Source organism: Mesoplodon bidens (assembly GCF_964165515.1).
Source record: "Mesoplodon bidens genome assembly, chromosome: 2".
Lineage (NCBI taxonomy): Eukaryota > Metazoa > Chordata > Mammalia > Artiodactyla > Ziphiidae > Mesoplodon > Mesoplodon bidens.
In genome coordinates, this window is record NC_138177.1 from 83,119,884 (window position 1) to 83,138,165 (window position 18,282).

An 18,282-nucleotide genomic window follows, 5' to 3' on the forward strand; every position below is an offset into this window, starting at 1 on the left:
GTCTCTCTTTGATGCTGCACTAAGGGACCTGCTTGCTGCCTCCTTCCCTGATGGGGCTGAACAAGAGGTAGACTCCAGGCTTCAGGGATTGCCCTTTCCAGAGCAGCTTTGCCTGGTCCAAAATCCCTATTAGCTGTGTGACCTTGGGTAAGCCTTAACCTTTTGGTCCTCAGTTTCCTCATCTATAAAATGGGACAAATACTAATCTCCAAAAATGTTTCCAGTATGAAATAGGAAGGTGTGTGCAGCACTAAAAGCTGGAATGCCAGTGAGTCATTTATATTACTACTCTGAAGCAGGGCTTGGCGAATGTTCTCTGTAAAAGGCCAGATAGTGACTATTTCAGGCTTTGCTGGTCTCTGTGGCAAGTGCTCAATTCTGCTATTGCAACCTGAAAGCAGCCACAGGCAGTACATAGCATGGCTGTGTTCCCATACAACTTCATTTTACAAAAACAGGCAGTGGACTGGATTTGGCCCATGGGCTGTACCTTGCCCACCTTTACAGTCTGTTTTTGTAAGGCCTGTGAGCTAAGAAAGGTTTTTACATTTCTAAAGGGTGGTAGAAAACAAACAAAAAATAGGTGACAGAAACCAGACTGTAGATGGCTCAGAAAGACTAAAGTGTTTGCCATCTGGCTCTTTATAGAAGGTGTCCAACCCCTGCTGTTGAGTGTCTCAGGCTTGTCTTAGCCCAGGAGACAGCAGCTCTGTCCCTGGGGGCGATGGGACCTGGTGATACGTCACAATAAGACAGGCAGGAGCCAGGGCCTGCGACTCTGAGTCACTCCCACAAGGGAAGCTCTGGGGCTGGAGGAGGGAGGGGGAACGAGGCCTCTTAGTTCTCTTTTCCGATGTCTATTTTAGACGGGTTTTATGCAAGAGGCTCAGAAAAGATTCCTTCAGAAAATGATCAAGTCCAAGGTGCTTTCATTTCCTGAATTGTTTCTAGTGTGCGAGGCTGTGCTGTCATCTGGAACTGCTGAGCTCTTGTGAACAGGAACTCTGAGTCATGGGAGAGCCCGGGATTTCCACCCACTTGGGGAGGCAGGGGCTCTGACACAGAGACCAGATGAGGGGCTCCGTCAGGCCTGAGACCTGCCCCTGGAGCCATGATGTTGCTTCTTTGTTTTAGATTCAGTCCCTCAACTGAGCAGAGCCAGGAGGTACCAGGCCCAGAGACAGTCCCCAAAGAAAAGAGAGCGAAAACCTGAGGGAGGAAAGCTGGTTGTGCCCGTGAAACCATGACCCACAGCAGCAGGGCCTTCTCTGGAGGAGGCCTGGGAGCCCGGATCCTTGGGAGTGCTTATGTTTGCGTGTGTACCAGGCAGAGGAGAACAGGGTGAATATCACAGCTGTTGCTTGTTCTGTTTTCACTCCTCTCTCCCCTCCTCAGCGCTCCCCACCACTGATCCCAAGACAAGATGCTGGTGGCTAAACAGGGGCTTCTTGTCACCACTGAGTTCCCCATCCACCATCAGAAACTGGAGGCTCCTCCCAGTATCCTTATGGCTCCAAGGAGCTCAGGACAGACCTGGTGCCACTCAGACCCCAGAGGGTCTCCCAGAGAATGGTCCTGGAGAAGACTTCATTTATTGCTTTTTGTGACTAAAAGTGATATATAGCTACTACTGCAGAAAATTTGGGAGATATAGTCATGGGTAAAGAAGAAAATGTACAGAACGATTTTACATGGAAAACCAACATGATTCATTCAGGAAACAAGTATTTAATGGAGCATCTACTATATGCCAGGCACTGTTCTCAGTGCTGGGGATACCGCATGAACAAAACAAAGTGCTTTTCCTCCTGGAGCTTCTCTTCTAGTAGAGGAGACACTCAGCAGAGTAGAGGAAGGGACTAGAGGCTGATGGAATGGGGCACCATTTTGGGTAGGTGGTCAGGAAAAGAGGAAGCAGCTGGGCGGGCATCTGGGGAAGAGCATTTCAGGCCGAAGGAACGGAATGTGGCAGGAGCCTGCCTGGTGTGTTTAGGGCACGTAGGAGGCAGTGTGGCTGGAGCTGATGAGTAAGGGGGAAGCCGGGCGAGGACATGTGGGGACTCCTAGGCTGTGGTGAGGACCTCAGATAGATAGTGGGTGAGTGAAATGGAAATCTAACACAGGCTCTTGAATAAAAGAGCTACCTGACCGGCATTATGCTTTGAAATAATCATTCTGGACACTGGATGGAAAATAGACAAGGGCTGGGGCTGGGGGTTGGCAAGGGTGGAAACTGGGGGGCCAGAGAGGTGACTGCAGTAGTGTGGGGAGGGGAAGTTCTCCTTCTCTTAGGGTCCCTGGCTGGGTCTGAAATTAAACTGAGAAAGACAGATCAATGAGAGAAAAGCTTTTTTTTTTTTTTTTTTTTTTTTCTTTTTTGCGGTACGCGGGCCTCTCGCTGCTGTGGCCTCTCCCGCTGCAGAGCACAGGCTCCGGACGCGCAGGCTCAGCGGCCATGGCTCACGGGCCCAGCCGCTCCGCGGCATGTGGCATCTTCCCGGACTGGGGCACGAAACCGTGTCCCCTGCATCGGCAGGCGGACTCTCAACCACTGCGCCACCCGGGAAGCCCTATTTGATTTCTTTTTTTACATGTACATGGAAGTCTTCACAGGAGAATGAAGACCCGAAGAAGTGACCAGAGCAGGAAGCTTCTATACCTTTTAGACAAAGAAACAATACATTTGTGAAGAATTGACAAGACAAGGGAGTAAATGTTAAGAGGTAACAGGGTTTGTTTATACTGCCTTCTGGGCCCTAAATTTCCTGTGATAAGGAAATTTAAATTTCTGGTGATAAGGATGCCTTCCTTCCTCCTCTTACAAGGAGGGTCCTTTTGCATGGGAGATTCATCTCCTGCTTTCAGGAGGACAAAGGAGGGTCAGGGTGTTTTTTACACCGGCTATTTCATAAGTCCCTTTAATTCAAAATGACCAATAGGTCAAGGTGGCATATTTTGGGGTGACATTTTCTCCTCTTTAATGGTAACACAAAGTTGTGCAAGGGGAGGGGGCTGCCCTGAGTGAAGGGGAGAGGTGGACAGGAGCCTGAAACCCCTCCCCATGGAACCCCAGGGTGCCTACGAGCACAGTTTGCAAACCACTGAACTGGAGAGTCTCTGGGCTCCTGTGCTCTTGTGCAGGCCGGGTCTCTACCATCCAGGCTTCTGAAAATGTGACCTTGAAAACTGGATGTGGCCAGCCCTCTGCAGGGGTTATAAAGATGAGTAAACAAAGTATCTGCCCCAAGAAACTCACGAGCTGGGATGGGAGCTAGGAAGTCACACCAATGACCTAAGTATACTGTAAAGGGTCTGTGGCCCCCTTCCCTTGCTTTTCTTCCTTGTGCCCCTGGGCCAGTGGTTCCCAAACTGGGCTGGTCTTGAGGTCACCTGGGGAACTTTATACAGACTCCCAAAGGGCTCCTCCAGAGATTCTAATTCACTTGGCCCGGGTGGCGCCTGGGAGTCTGTATGTTAAAAGCTCCCCGGTGGGGGGAACCGATTTGCTGCTGGGTTGGGGAAGCTTGGGAACCCCCTGCCCCAGTCTCCTCGGCGGGCTACCCATACTTGGGTTCACTCTTTATTATCTTATCTCAGAACATCTCTCCTGGGCTGAGCTATTGATCTGTGAAGCCACTTACTGGCCTGAAATATCCCCAGAATACAACCAACACTGAAGAAAATATTCTTATAGAGCATCACAGATCTCACTGAGGGGAAAACTTACAGGTGGGGTATGGCATGCTGAACAGGTGGGACCCTAAACTTCACTCCAGAACCTGAAGAAAATCAGACATTCCCAAACAGAAAGAGAGAAGAAAGGGGAGGGCGGGGGAGGGCAGGGGAGATTGGATCACATGTGAATGAACAGTCATTTTCTCTCAGTTACCGGGAAGAAAAAAAATAGATCAGCAAAATCAGATCAAGAACCATCAACGAAAAAGATTTCTCTGAGTCAGACTTCTTCCCTGGAAGCTGTGAACTTTATCCTCCAGCAGCCATTAATCTAGTATTAAGCCCCTTAACCTTCCTAATTGTTCTCTTTCAGCATCGGCTGGTTTCATATTAACCTTTCAATCTTTCCTATAATGCAGTCACCTCCAACTCCAGCCAGACCTGGTCCAGGTGCTCCTGTCGGCCCTGTTCTTTTCCTCTCCTGGCTGTGTGTCCCCCTTTCTACCAGACTCTATGCCCTTTCTTTCTTTCTTTTCTTTCTTCCTTTCTTCCTATCCTTTCTTTTTCCTCTTTTTCTTTCTCTCTTTCCCTTCCTTCCTCCCTTTCTTTCTTTCTCTCTCCCTCTCTCTCTCTCTTCCTCCCTTCCCTCCTTCCTTTCCTGTGAAGCAGCCATCTGGCGTTGGTGTCTGACTCCTGGATCTGGGCTGACAGAGCATAAGGAACATATTTTGCAAAGGGGCTGTGATGGCTCCTCTATTATTTCAGACGAGGCTGTCAGTGGGAGACCACAGCTACCGGCCAGTCAGGGCTGATCAGCCTCAGGCTATTTCTGTGACTCTGGTGTTTGAGCTTTGTTTTTCCTCTCTCCTGGGAAGAACTCATTGAGATTATTTCTTTGGAAAAGACCAAGCATGTCACCCAGCTGCTCAAGGAACATGTGAAAGCTGGCTGTCTCGGGTTCCCCCTTGTGCACATGAGGGGTGAGGGCCACTGGGCTCTAAAGCTGGACTGTGGTTCTGTCTCCAGAGCAGCCAACTCAGAAGGAGCCCTCTGTGGCCGCCACACAGCCTGAGTTTGAATTCTGGCCTCTCCTTCGAGCAGTGAGTGAGTTTTGGACAGGGCCCTTGACTCCTTGGGTAACGGTAATAAATGTGAGCAGTGAGCGCTGGGGGAAGGTCTTTTGTCCCACGGGTGATGCCACTGGGGCACTTGCTCTTCTCTTTTACAGTCAGGGCAGAGCTAGAAGGAACCTCAACATCACTGTCCAAATCCTCATCCCATGGGGAGCAGAGGCCTTGCCTCAACCTGGGGCTGCAGAAGGGCTGAGACTGGTGAGGGGCCTTCACCACACCTACTCTGGGAAGGGCAGGGACAAGCTTCCCAACAGGCACTGGGCTGACGAGGCTGGGGCAAGGGGGTGTCCCCAACTGAGGCCCGTCTCCCAGTCGCCATAGACCAAAGCCAGCTCTTCCACGCCCCCCCCCCTGCCAGGGGCATCCAGGTTTGGTGTTTGTTTTGGGCCTTTGCCTGGTGAGGACGCCCTGCCAGCACCTCCTCGGGCCTCAGGGCACCCCCCGCCAAATGAAAGCAGCTCTGAGGGTGGGAAAAGGCAGGCCCCTTGCACATCCGGGTCCTCTCTCCCAGCTCGACACGTCCCCACAGCAGACCCGCTTCTCTGGTGTGTCAGGCTTCCCAGGCACAGGACCCCTTTCCATAAGCAGACCAGCCCTGGGCTGAGTGCTGGGGGGAGCCACATTCTCGTTGCTGGGCCCAGCGTGCCTTCCCGGGGCAGCTCTGGCCTGCATGCCCGGGGCTTCCTGCAAAGAGTCTCTGGGAAGTGGCGTCCAGCTCCAAGGTTGATTCTCCCCTGGAGGCACCCTGACTTCTGCGCCCTTCTCACCTGAGTGGGATACTTCTACCAGTTTACTCACACCTCGGGGGACTGGAGGGCAGGTTCCAGAAAAAGGAGGTTGGGACCCCCAAACCAACATTGCCTCCTTCACCCTGTGGCCCAGCACAGCTCGGCTTGCTTACAGCCACACACAGCAAGAGGGGACTTCACCGGCCCTGCACTCCCAGGCTCTATGTGACGTTGCCCATTGGACAAAGGGAAGGCCCCAAATCTACACCTCATGTTTGTAAGCTTAACCTTGCCCTAAAGAGCACTCTGGAATGGCTCCAGCCTCTCCCAGGCACGAGGAGCTGCCCTTAGGTTGGGCGGTCTCGCATAGCCCTTCATGTGAAAATGCAGAAGAGGGTCTCTGGGTCACGTTAACTGAAGGGGGTCATGGGCCTTGGGGGTAAACGCTTCCCTGGGTTTGTCCCAAGTGACAGGCAAATGAGACTAAAGAAAAACTTGAAACAGGAAACTGATTTAATACCCACAAAAATAAAACACTTCTAAATAACAAAGCACTGCTTTTTCATTCTTTATCAGCTGAGGGTATTTCAGGCAACTGAAGCTTTAGAGTTCTTCCCTCTTTCGGTTGTCAAATGTTCAAAATGATATCCAGAGCTATACGATGTGCCTGTCGCTCCAGGCTTTTGATCCTTAAGAAGTAAGATTGAGTAGGTTTAATTGGACAGGCTTGGAGGTTGAGTCTGTCATCTCTGGGAGTCAGGGAGTAGCATTTACCAAGGACCTGTGGTCAGCAGAGCCCGGCCTGGGATCTGTGGGACGATGCACCCCACTGGCCCAGGTGTGCTGTCATGGGGCCGCAGTACTATTGGGAAGAGAAAGTATAGGAGCTTGATAAGAAGGGGAAAAAAAAAAAAAAGCATAATGAGAAACGAAGCAAGTGATTCCACTCAAATACATTACATGCAAACTCATTAGAATTGGGAGGTTTCGATTGGAGAAGGGATTGGTCAGGGGTGGTTCACTCCAGAGGGGGAAGCGAGCTCTAAGCTGGACTTGGAGATGGACGAGAGAAGGTAGGGGAAGGTTTTCCTCTTTGGGTGGAGCCGTTTGTGGCGGTGGCAGGAGGGAAGGGTGTGGATAAGAGAAGTCACATACACACACAGTTTGGGGAGGAAAAGGAACAGAGGGACCACGCTGGCCTAGAGAAATCAGTCGCTAGTCTAACAGGTCACACCCGGGATGCTGCGACCCCTCCTCCCTCCTCCACCGCCACCCCCTGCATGCAGTGCTTAGCTTCTCTGCAGGCAGGCCTGTGCCCGGGGTGGTACAGTCATTTCCATAGCAACCAATTGTTCTGTCACAGAGACACGATTCTGACTCCAGGTGGGTTCTGAACAGAAGGGACATATGAAACCACTAAGCGACAGAGATCTAGTTTTCCAGTAAGTGCCCCTGCTAATAACAAAGAAGAGAAAATGTACAAACCACAAGATGAATGGAAAAGGGAAGAGCAAATGCTAAATTTTCCGGGAGGCATCAGCTGTTTGCTGCAAACGATAATAACTACCTAATGGGTTCAACAAAAACGATGTTAGGTGGGGAATGGGGGCAGAGGGAGCCAGAACAGCCTCTATCAAGCTGCAGTTTAAGGGCGGCGGCAGGGCGGGGATTCACAGTGCCAGATCTGGGAGGTGGAGAGCAGCGCCTTAGGTGTGTTGTCTCAATCGGGCACACATTCCTAGTGCTTTTGCTGGGAAAGCAGAACTGTTGCGGTTGTGAATCCAGCAGGATCTAACAGGATCCCAGGATCCCTGACTGCCTACACGTGTTCTTCCGAGGAGGCTTCATCAATGCTAGCTACGGTTAGCAGCCCAAGAACAAACCTCACTAATTAGAAATCACTGGGAGAAAATTAAGTCTGAGTTACAAGGTCCTTTAGGAGCACAGCAAACGTATTATTACTCTGAAGTCATGACTGAGACGGTGCCTTTGTCATGGAATCAGAGAGTCTGGGCCAGTCTGATCCTCAACTCACACCGCATGACCCTGGGCAAGTCACTTCCCTGTCTGTGTTCTCATCTTGTAGACTTAAGGCCCTCCAGATGCAGCACCTATGCTAGTCCATGCTTCCACGTCCTGTCTAGTGCAGGGACCTCCTGGCGGGGACTGAACTGTGAATGTAAGATTGATCTGCTGTATTGAGTGCTTTCATAGAGCAGAACCAAGACCATTTATTCATTTGCCATTCATTTCCACCTTCAGTTAACACCGACTGAGCACCTTCTACGTGGCGATCACAGGGCCAGGCATCAGGAATCAAGGTAAGTGGTGGCGATGCCTTTGGGGTCCTCCCAGCTGAGTGGGGGAGACAGGCTGGTGCACGCTCAGGCCCAGGGGCAGGGCTGGCCTCTGCATGTGCATGGGGCCCAAGGGGGCCCCGGGAAGGGCGTCTGTGGGTGCGGCTGCAGTGCTCTCCATGCCCCATGTGTGGCTGGAAGGAGAGGCGGGAGGCTGCGTGGAGGCGGGTAAGCAAGCTGCGTGGAGGGGTAGTGCTGACCCCAAAGGACCAGGGACCTGGGCCGGGGGGAGAGGTGGGAACAGGCATGCCATGTGGGCGTCGGTGCTCAGACCTCATCGTTCTTCTGACAGAGCTGGAGATAAACGGGCCGCTCAGGGAGGGAAGACAGTAAGTTAAGGGGAAAGAAAACAGGCAGAATCCCAGGGGGAAAGAAAATGAGATCTGGGGTTTGTGCCGGTGGATGTGTCCCTAGAGAGAGGCGAGGCGTTGTTGGTGTCCAGTGTGGTTAGGCCGTCATCACGGAGTCCCTGGGGAGGGGCTAGGCGTGAGCACCCAGACTTGGGAAAAGACCAAGGGAACAGGCGAGGCTGCCGGAAAGCCTGGACCACTCTCGCCGAGCCCCCTGGACCCAGTGGGCAGGGTGCTCCCCACGACACGGTGCCCCTGCCCAGGACTGGCAGATGGTTGAAGGCATGGATTTTGTGCAGGGCAATGGCAGTCTCCTCTGAGACCCCCAGAAAGTTGGGGAGAGGATTATGGCCTCTGGTGCAAAGGTGAATCTTGGCTAAAGAGCCAGAGATAGCAACCACCTGTCTTAGTTTTCCGTGCTTCTCTACTTAAAAGAATCACAGGGACTTTCATAGCCTCTCCTAAAAATTCACCAGGAATCATTCAGTACCTGTTATTATTTGTTATGCTAAGCCTCCTCAGGGCTCCACAAGGCCAGTGTCCACGCCCTTGAGGAGTTTAGAGCCCACCTGGGAGTTTACAAATGCATGTGCAAGTTTAAATGAGCTGAGCTATAGTCCCTGTGAGGGCTGAGCATGGATCACAGGCTGAGAGGGTCAGAGGGCAAGAGAGAAGGAGGGAGAAATCTCTTGGAACTGTGTGCTCAGGAACTGTTCATGGGGAAAGTGACATTTGCAAGCATCTTGAAGGGTAAAGAGATAGAGAGAAAGAGGTCAGAACAAAGGTGTGTTTGGAAGGCAGCGGAGAGACAAAGCTTCCAGAAGCATCCGGTCAGTGACCGCTCTTGTCTCAGAGGAGGTGTTGACGAAAATAATCAATAAACAATCAATAATAAGAATAGAAAAGAGTTTTATTTGAGCCAAACTGAGGACTAGCCCGGAAGCCAGTTTTCCAGATTATTCTGAGAAACTGCTCCAGAGAAGCAGGGTTTTCAGCACAGTTTTATATCTGGACAGGAAAAAGAACATTAAACACGTCAGGGCTACATTTCTTCAAGGTTTCAAAAAAAACAGACCAACGCGTACACGTACAACACGTACAGTGTGGCCTTGGCACCTGGGAAGGGAGTCTTATCATCAAATGAAGGGGGGCATTTAATCTTTAACATGGATGTTCTTTACTTCTGGTCAGTTTGCCCTTTTCTTTAACAATTAAAGCAGATGTACAATATATGTTTGATAGGCCACAAAGAGGCTATTGGAGTTAGCATCAAATTCAAGTTAACTCATGTATAAGTCAGAATGACTTCTCTATAGCTCAATATGTGAAAATTTCTTTTATCAAAAGTCTGGGCACCAGCATGGAAAGGACCCTCTTTTCTGGCATTGGAAATACCCTTCAGTGTCAACCTAGACCCAGGTTTGATTCCTGGGTCTGCTATTTAGTAGCTGGCTGGGCCTGGCCACCCACCTCCTAAATTTCTTCACCTGTAAAGCGGGAATGGCCATAATGATTATTTCAAAGGGCTGTTGGGGGGATGGAATTGAATGTGGCAACAGGTAAATCACCCAGCATTTAGCAGGCTTTCAGGAACACTGGTACCTTCCTTCCTGGCCCATTGAGAGGCTACATTTGAGACTGAAGGGGATAAACATTCCAGAAGTCCTCTGAGTGCCCTTGCAGAGGTAAATACACAGATTGATCAGTGGGGGAAAATATGTTCTCTTCCAGCCTGTGGGGCGAGTTGACCATGCACACTTGTCTCCGGATGTTTGACTTCCTGAGGCTTCCCTGAACAATGCCATCTCTGTCTTGGCACTGCTGACAAGCAGTCCCATGAGAGCCAGGTCCTTGTCACATGTCCTTTTCCTGGAGTGAGTCACTAGGGAATTGGGCCATAGTCATAACCTTCACCGGCTAAGGGAGGTGAAAGTGGGTTGGAATGAACACAAACACAGAACAACTTGGTGCTTAATGTTCCCTTCCATCAACATGTTGCCCCGGGCCTCAACCTGGCAACTCAAAAGTCGGGTCGCATAATGAATGAGATAAACTGAGTGACCCCCCTGTAATCCACGAACAAAGGGCCTTTCAATAGTCTGTGGTCCCAAGTCTTATCTATTGCACTAAAATCTAGGCAGTTACAAACTGAACTGAGAATGGGTGCTCCTAGTAAGACTTCTCAGCCCCAACGGAAAATCAGAAAAGCCAATAAAAAAAATTCTTTTTTAACTGAAGTATAGTTGATTTACAATGTTGTATTAGTTTCTTCTGTAGAGCAAAGTGACTCAGTTTTATATATATATATATATATATATATATATATATATATATATATATATATATATATCCTTTTTCAAATTCTTTTCCATTATGGTTTATTACAGGATATTGAATATAGTTCCCTGTGCTATACAGTAGGACCTTGTTGTTTATTTTGTATATAGTAGGTTGTAAGGAAAAGCCATTTTGGTACTTTCCCAAGGAAAAAAGGTGACAATGAACAGAGAAGGGGAAAATCTAAATAGCGGATGTAAAGACATATAGAATTTAAAGTTTGAAAATTGATGGCATGTCTTCCTTCTTTGATTGTATAAGCATAAAATAATTTTATGATGGCTAGCATAAAAATAAACACACAAATCTATGTGTAATCTCTATGACCTTGTATTTCCCAAAACTTGAGGTTTCCTTGGGAATCGATGGTGTCTTTAACCTGGACAGCTCGTGCAGTGGAGCAGAAAAATAGTAGCCAGGGAACTGGGACAGTCTAAGTGCCACCCTACACTCTGGCCATGTGATCTTGAGCAAGCCACCTTGCTGCTCTGGGAATGAGGTTCCTCAACTGAGAAGTGAAAGCTTTTTCTAGATAATTTAAAGTTTCCTGTCAATGCCTCGTCCCCCCAGAAAGCTTTGATGTTCATGGCTACTCATACTTTGATCCTTCTGAAAAAGAAAAGGGGGGGCAATGCCAGGCATCCTTACCAGCCCTACTCCATTCCCTTACATGGCCCCTCAAACACAAGCCCAGAAGGGGCTCCCCTTTTGTGGAAGGTCTGTACCGACATTTGTAAATTCAGATGGAGCCAAAATGTTGGCTCCCCCGAGTGGTGTAAATGGTCACCCTGGCTTTCTGGCTTCCAGCAGGCTCACAGGTCATTGTGTGAGCTGTTCACATTCACACCCAGTCCCCAAGTGCCCCTCTTCCATGGAGCACTAGCCCTACTCTGCAAATCCATTCTACCAACATTTATTCTGAGTCACCGACAGGGCAGGCTCTAGTGCCAGATGCCAGCAAGCATGGCCCCAGCCCCGTGGAAGCTTACGTCCTAGTAGGGAATGCAGAAATACTTTCAGGTCAAGCCTAATAGAAGCATAAACTCCTATGACAATGCTTGGGAGGGTGAGAGTAGCTCAAACTTGGGTAAGGCTCCATGGAAGAGGAAGGCTTGGACCTGAGCTTTGCGAGATAGGTAAGATTTAGACAGGCTGAGGAGGGAAGAGATGCCAGCAGAGCGGAGCCCATACAGAGGGGCAGAAGGGCACAGTCATATCCCAGGAAGGGTGAGCAGCCCTTTCTTGCTGGAGCTTCAGATGCGTGAGGGAAATTCAGACAAAGGCTTATTCATAGAAAGTCTTCAGAATTCTAAGGAATTTGGACTTTGGGAAAGGAACTGGGAAACTGTTCTGGGACATTCTTGAGCAGGGATGTGTCATGGTGAGACTTGTGCTTTAGGAAGAGTGATCTGTCGGCTGCAGGGCTTGAAGGAGAGCAAGAGTGGAGGCAGAAAGAACAAAGTGATTATTACAATCACCCAGATTGGTGGTCAGGGAGGCCCGAACTCCAGTGGGGAGACTGGGGCCAGAAAGGAGGGAAACTTTGGGAAGGAACTGTAGAGGCAACAGAGTGGAGCTCCGTGCCTGAGGGGATGTAGGAGTTGTAGTCTCACCGAGGACCACAGAGAGAATGTTCCAGAGGGAATCTAGCCACCTGCCCAGTCTGGGCTCACGGCAGCTTATCCTGGGGTCTGTCTTGCAGAAGTGCCCTGAAGTCAAGAAGTGAACGGGCTTAGAGAAACTGACCTACTGTGGTAGAGTCTGTGGGTTCCCCCCCGCAATATCTGTTCTTCCTTTCCTAAAAATAGAGCCCCTAATTTTTAGTTAGACACATGCCTCCTACCCCCACTTTGAACAAAGACCCTTTCCACCTTTCCTGCAGCTAGCTGTGGTCACATGACTACATTTGACCTGTAATCAGAAGCGTCAGACTTTTGGTTTCCTGTTGGCCAGAAGGCCATACGACTTAGGAGGATTCGGGTCTTGTTGTTACAATCAGATTTGAATCCTGCCCTTTCTGAACTTACATACTGGATGCCTTAACTGGCCAGGAACCCATTTACAGAAAATCTTCTGCACTTCTGCTGGTGTCCATTGTTTGTATCTTTAAAGCTTTTACATTCATCTTACCACCTTATTTCTATGTTCTAGGGGATCCCTTGTCTTATGTACTAACTGCAGGGGACATGTACAAATGAATAGCCAAAAAGTCAGTCTGATGTCAAAATGTAGCTGCTGGGGAGGATGGAGGAACCAATCCCCACCTCCCAACCCTGTGAAGGACACCTAGAGGTGAAACTGATTTAACAAGGAGATGGCAGGATCAGTTCCAAGCCTGCTGAGTTGTGATTCTAATCAATAACTGATCGTATTTAACATGTATTGAGCACTTACTTTGTGCCGGGCAACGTTCTAAGCATTTAGAACTGCATCACCTCACAACTGCCATTTGAGGAGCTGCTAATATTACCCCCACTCAAGATAGAGAAACTGGGAGCTAAAGAGGTGAAGCCGTTTGCTTCGTTGTCCTACAGTTCTTCACAAGTAGAAGAGCTGTCACTTGAATCCAGGTGTTTCTGATGCCTGGGCCATTAACTATTAAGTAATTGTTCTTAGGGAGTTTTTAAAAAAATGTCTTTCCCACAACCTCCCTCTTATCAGAATATTTCTCTTTTCTCTGATACTGATTTCATACTAGGTGGTTTATCTGAGAAAACCCCTGCTAACGGGCCGATATGGTCCATCTCCCAGGTGACAATATTTGAAGCTTGACAGGGGCTTTGCAGTGGCGTGCTGACAGATGCATTGGAGGGGGTGGGAGAGCTCTCATTTGTAGCATTTGCCAATTTCCATAGTGTAAATGTTCCCACCACCTATTGCAGCTTTTATTTTTTATTTTATTTTATTTTAACATCTTTATTGGAGTATAATTGCTTTACAATGGTGTGTTAGTTTCTGCTTTATAACAAAGTGAATCAGTTATACATATACATATGTTCCCATATCTCTTCCCTCTTGCGTCGCCCTCCCTCCCACACTCCCTATCCCACCCCTCTAGGTGGTCACAAAGCACCGAGCTGATCTCCCTGTGCTATGCAGCTGCTTCCCATTAGCTATCTATTTTACGTTTGGTAGTGTATATATGTCCATGCCACTCTCTCACTTTGTCCCAGCTTACCCTTCCCCCTCCTCGTATCCTCAAGTCCATTCTCTAGTAGGTCTGTGTCTTTATTCCCGTCTTACCCCTAGGTTCTTCATGACCTTTTTTTTTTTCTTAAACTCCATATATATGTGTTAACATACGGTATTTGTCTTTCTCTTTCTGACTTACTTCACTCTGTATGACAGACTCTAGGTCCATCCACCTCATTACAAATAGCTCAATTTCGTTTCTTTTTATGGCTGAGTAATATTCCATTGTATATATGTGCCACATCTTCTTTATCCATTCATCCGATGATGGACACTTAGGTTGTTTCCATGTCCTGGCTATTGTAAATAGAGCTGCTGCAATGAACATTTTGGTACATGACTCTTTTTTTTTTTTTTTTTTTTTTGCGGTATGCGGGCCTCTCACTGTTGTGGCCTCTCCCGTTGCGGAGCACAGGCTCCGGACGCACAGGCTTAGCGGCCATGGCTCACGGGCCCAGCCGCTCCGCAGCATATGGGATCCTCCCAGACCGGGGCACGAACCCGTATCCCCTGCATCGGCAGGCGGACTCTCAACCACTGCGCCACCAGGGAGGCCCTACATGACTCTTTTTGAATTATGGTTTTCTCAGGGTATATGCCCAGTAGTGGGATTACTGGGTCATATGGTAGTTCTATTTGTAGTTTTTTAAGGAACCTCCATATTGTTCTCCATAGTGGCTGTACCAATTCACATTCCCACCAGCAGTGCAAGAGTGTTCCCTTTTCTCCACACCCTCTCCAGCATTTATTGTTTCTAGATTTTTTAATGATGGCCATTCTGACTGGTGTGAGATGATACCTCATTGTAGTTTTGAATTGCATTTCTCTAATGATCAATGATGTTGAGCATTCTTTCATGTGTTTGTTGGCAGTCTGTATATCTATGTGTCTATGTAGGTCTATGTAGGTCTTCTGCCCATTTTTGGATTGGGTTGTTTGTTTTTTTGTTATTGAGCTGCATGAGCTGCTTGTAAATCTTGGAGATTAATCCTTTGTCAGTTGCTTCATCTGCAAATATTTTCTCCCATTCTGAGGGCTGTCTTTTGGTCTTGTTTATGGTTTCCTTTACTGTGCAGAAGCTTTGATGTTTCATTAGGTTCCATTTGTTTATTTTTGTTTTTATTTCCCTTTCTGTAGGAGGTGGGTCCAAAAGGATCTTGCTGTGATTTATGTCATAGAGTGTTCTGCCTATGTTTTCCTCTAAGAGTTTGATAGTTTCTGGCCTTACATTTAGGTCTTTAAGCCATTTTGAGCTTATTTTTGTGTATGGTGTTAGGGAGTGTTCTAATCTCATACTTTTACATGTAGCTGTCCAGTTTTCCCAGCACCACTTATTGAAGAGGCTGTCTTTGTTCCACTGTATATTCTTGCCTCCTTTATCAAAGATAAGGTGACCATATGTGCATGGGTTTATCTCTGGGCTTTCTATCCGCACCTTTTAAAATTCCTGAATATTTAATTATGGACTCTGGTGCAGCCCGCTCCAGCTCACCCCTGGGGCCCAGAGGATTGTATTGTAGCTAAAATAACGCCCATGCTAGCTGAGAATTCTTGGAATCCACAGCCGGACTGATAGAGTGCAGGCACTGAGGGGGCTTCCAGTGCTTTTCCAGGTGTACCTTTGAGGGGGTCCCTGGCTGCTTCTTGCTAGAGGTCTGGCCCTGGGCACTCCGGGAAACCTTGCTGTGGCTCGTGGGCTTAGCAGCTCCTGGCTTGCCCGTCAGCTTTCCTCTGGAGGCTTCAGCTCACCTTCTGAAAACAGCCCCTGTGGCCAGCAGATGGCAGCACTCTGGCATTCAACACTCGGTTCCCAAGCAAAATGAGGGGCCTTTGTTCTGAACCAGAGGCGGTGTCACCAAGAGAAAGGCCCAAAGGGGCAAGCTAATCGCTTGTCCTTAACTGACCTTCGCCTAAAGAGCCAGTGGACAGGCTCCCGCAGCTTCATATAATGAGAATCACCTTAGCAAACGACAGAGACAGCCCAGTCTCAGCACCACCTCCTGCCCATCCTAGGGGCTTAGGCTCCACCTGGGCTGGCATCAGGGAAAACAGGCACTGGGGTCCTTTCAGGAAGGGAGCTAAGTGCCAAGAAGGTGTTTCCAGTTCTGTGGGGGAAACTCTTTATTCCTACCTGTCACTGCCCACAGGCCACACTGTGCTGTGATTTAACTACTAGATCGTTGACTCTACAGGATGGTCAACTCCTACTCAGGTGACCAGCTGTCCCAGTTTGCCTGGGACTGTCCTGGCTTTAATACCGAAAGTCTCATGTCCTGGGAAGCTCCCAGTACCAGCAAATATGACGGTCGGCCACCAGAACTCCCAGGCCCAGTCCATGCAGAGTGCCAAGCTGGCACACAGTAGGCACTTTATATTGTGGTAACCACTGCAGATGGTGGTCCTGAAAGAGAGGGGCAAAGCGGCAGTTGAGTGGGATCACAGGGGCCGACCAAATCCAATAGACAGAATTTGATTTCATTTCATTTAAAAAACCTCCTCCCTTTGCTTTTTATCAAAGGAAACGTCTGGAATGTGTGAGGGGGAAACTCCAGAACAGTCCCTTTCTTCTCCCCTCTCCCCTTCCATCTTTGACCTCCCTCCCGGTTTCCTTCCTCCCGCCCCCCCTCGCTGCAGCACAGCTTGCATCTTGTACCTGGTCCAGGGCCCTCCCATAGTCCACAGCAGAGAACTCCATGCTCCAGGGGAGGGTGGGGCCGCATCTGGGGAAGAGGGCAGGGGTGGTGAAGCGGGCAGGCCGGAGGAGGGGTGAGGCAGGCAGAGGATCTTCCGCCCTAGAAATGGAGGAACAGGTGAAAGCTGCCCAAAGGAGCCCAAGGTTCCCTGGAGCCCTCGGCTTGTCCCCTCAACTCTGGGCAGGGCCATGGGCATTCCTCTCTCCTCCTATGGCTCAAGCCTCATTGTAATGTGGCTGATCTGCTTTGTCTCATTGAATCCTCTCGATGGTTCACTTCTATTCCGAGTGGCTAGCTCAGGAGAGTCAGGCTCCGCACACACCAACCTGCACTACCGCTTGAATCAGGGCAGAAAGCTTTGCTGAAACCGATGTAAGACATTTTCAAATTCTTCTTCCCTGCTCTGGACATCGGGATAAAGGGCAAACCTTTCACTGTGGCCCCCAAGTTCTGCACAGATAGGTCCCTGTCAATTCTCCAACCTTATCTCGTGCCGCTTTCCCCAGCGCTCATGGTGGCAGTCACCCTGGCCATCCGCCAGTCCCTAAAAATGCCACGCTCTGTCCTGCCTCAGCAGGGGGAACCTGGCTTCGATGGGGTGGTCCTAGAAGCCACTGTGAGAGGGTGAAATTGAAGTTTTGATGGGAAGGATGAGAAGGGAGCACATCGTCAAACTGGGGAGCAGGGAGAGCAGGGAGGACGCTTTCAACGTGGCAGGTATCAGCTCTTCTGACCCCTCGGTGCTGAGAATTACAGACTTCTCATGGGGTTTTTGTTTCAAAATTTCTGAATAACCCACCACTCCTCATGTCAAAATCTATCATTCTCGGTGGGTTCACATTTATTTTCCACTGGTGACAAACTAATGCAGGCATAGCCCTGTTCTAGATAAAAATTGGCCACGCAGGTGAAATCCTGCTGACTTCTGTCTCCCAGCCAATATTTGGATTTGCTGGAGCCTGAATTAACACCGGGGTCTCAATAGGGACTCTTAGGACTTGGTGATTGTTATTAATAGGCATAATCTTTCACCTTAAAGAACAAAGGGCAGGATTTTTGAGTTATTTTCAGCCATATGATAATGATAAATGAATATGGGGTTTATTGAAGAAATGCTGGGTTTGTGACAGGGCGTTTACCAGGTAAGCCAAATCCTAGATAGCGAGCACAGCAACTCTGGTTATTAAGGCATGGACATCTCTAAATCTCCAAAGTTTTGAGGGGGTTGGTGAGAGCCCTTACTGGTGTCAAAGAAGGGCCTCCCCTTCATCTGCAGGGCTAGAGGAATCTTAACTCTTCCAGAGGGGCCATAGTAGCTGAACCCAACGTAAGGTACATGAAGAATACCTGGTAGGGATGCAGGCACAGAGGAGATGCTCGTGCCAGCTTCTCACTGATGCTATATTGAGCCCTGAAATGATTCCCATGGAAGCTGGTGTGCCTTGTCCATCTAATGAACCAGTCACCTTTGGGATCCTTGGGTTTAAATGGCCTTTATCCTTTTCAAAGAGGCAGTGTCTACAACTTCTTCCTTTCCAGGCTAGCTCCAGCCACTTTCCCCTTATCCTCCTCAAAGGGGGAAGCTGAGCTTCTGGGAAGAGGTCCAGGGTCTGGGGTCTCAAGGCAGTTTTAGAGACATTGGGTCATGGCTGCTCTTTGCCTCCATCTATTATCTAAAAATGTAGACTTTCCAGGTTGCCCAGGGTGAGCAGTCAAAAGCTGGGAAGTGAAGGTATGGCTGCAGGGAGGGGAAAATGGAGGGGAAGGCTCCTCCATCCTGTGTTGGTCCCCACCATCCCCTCGGGCAGTCTTAATCC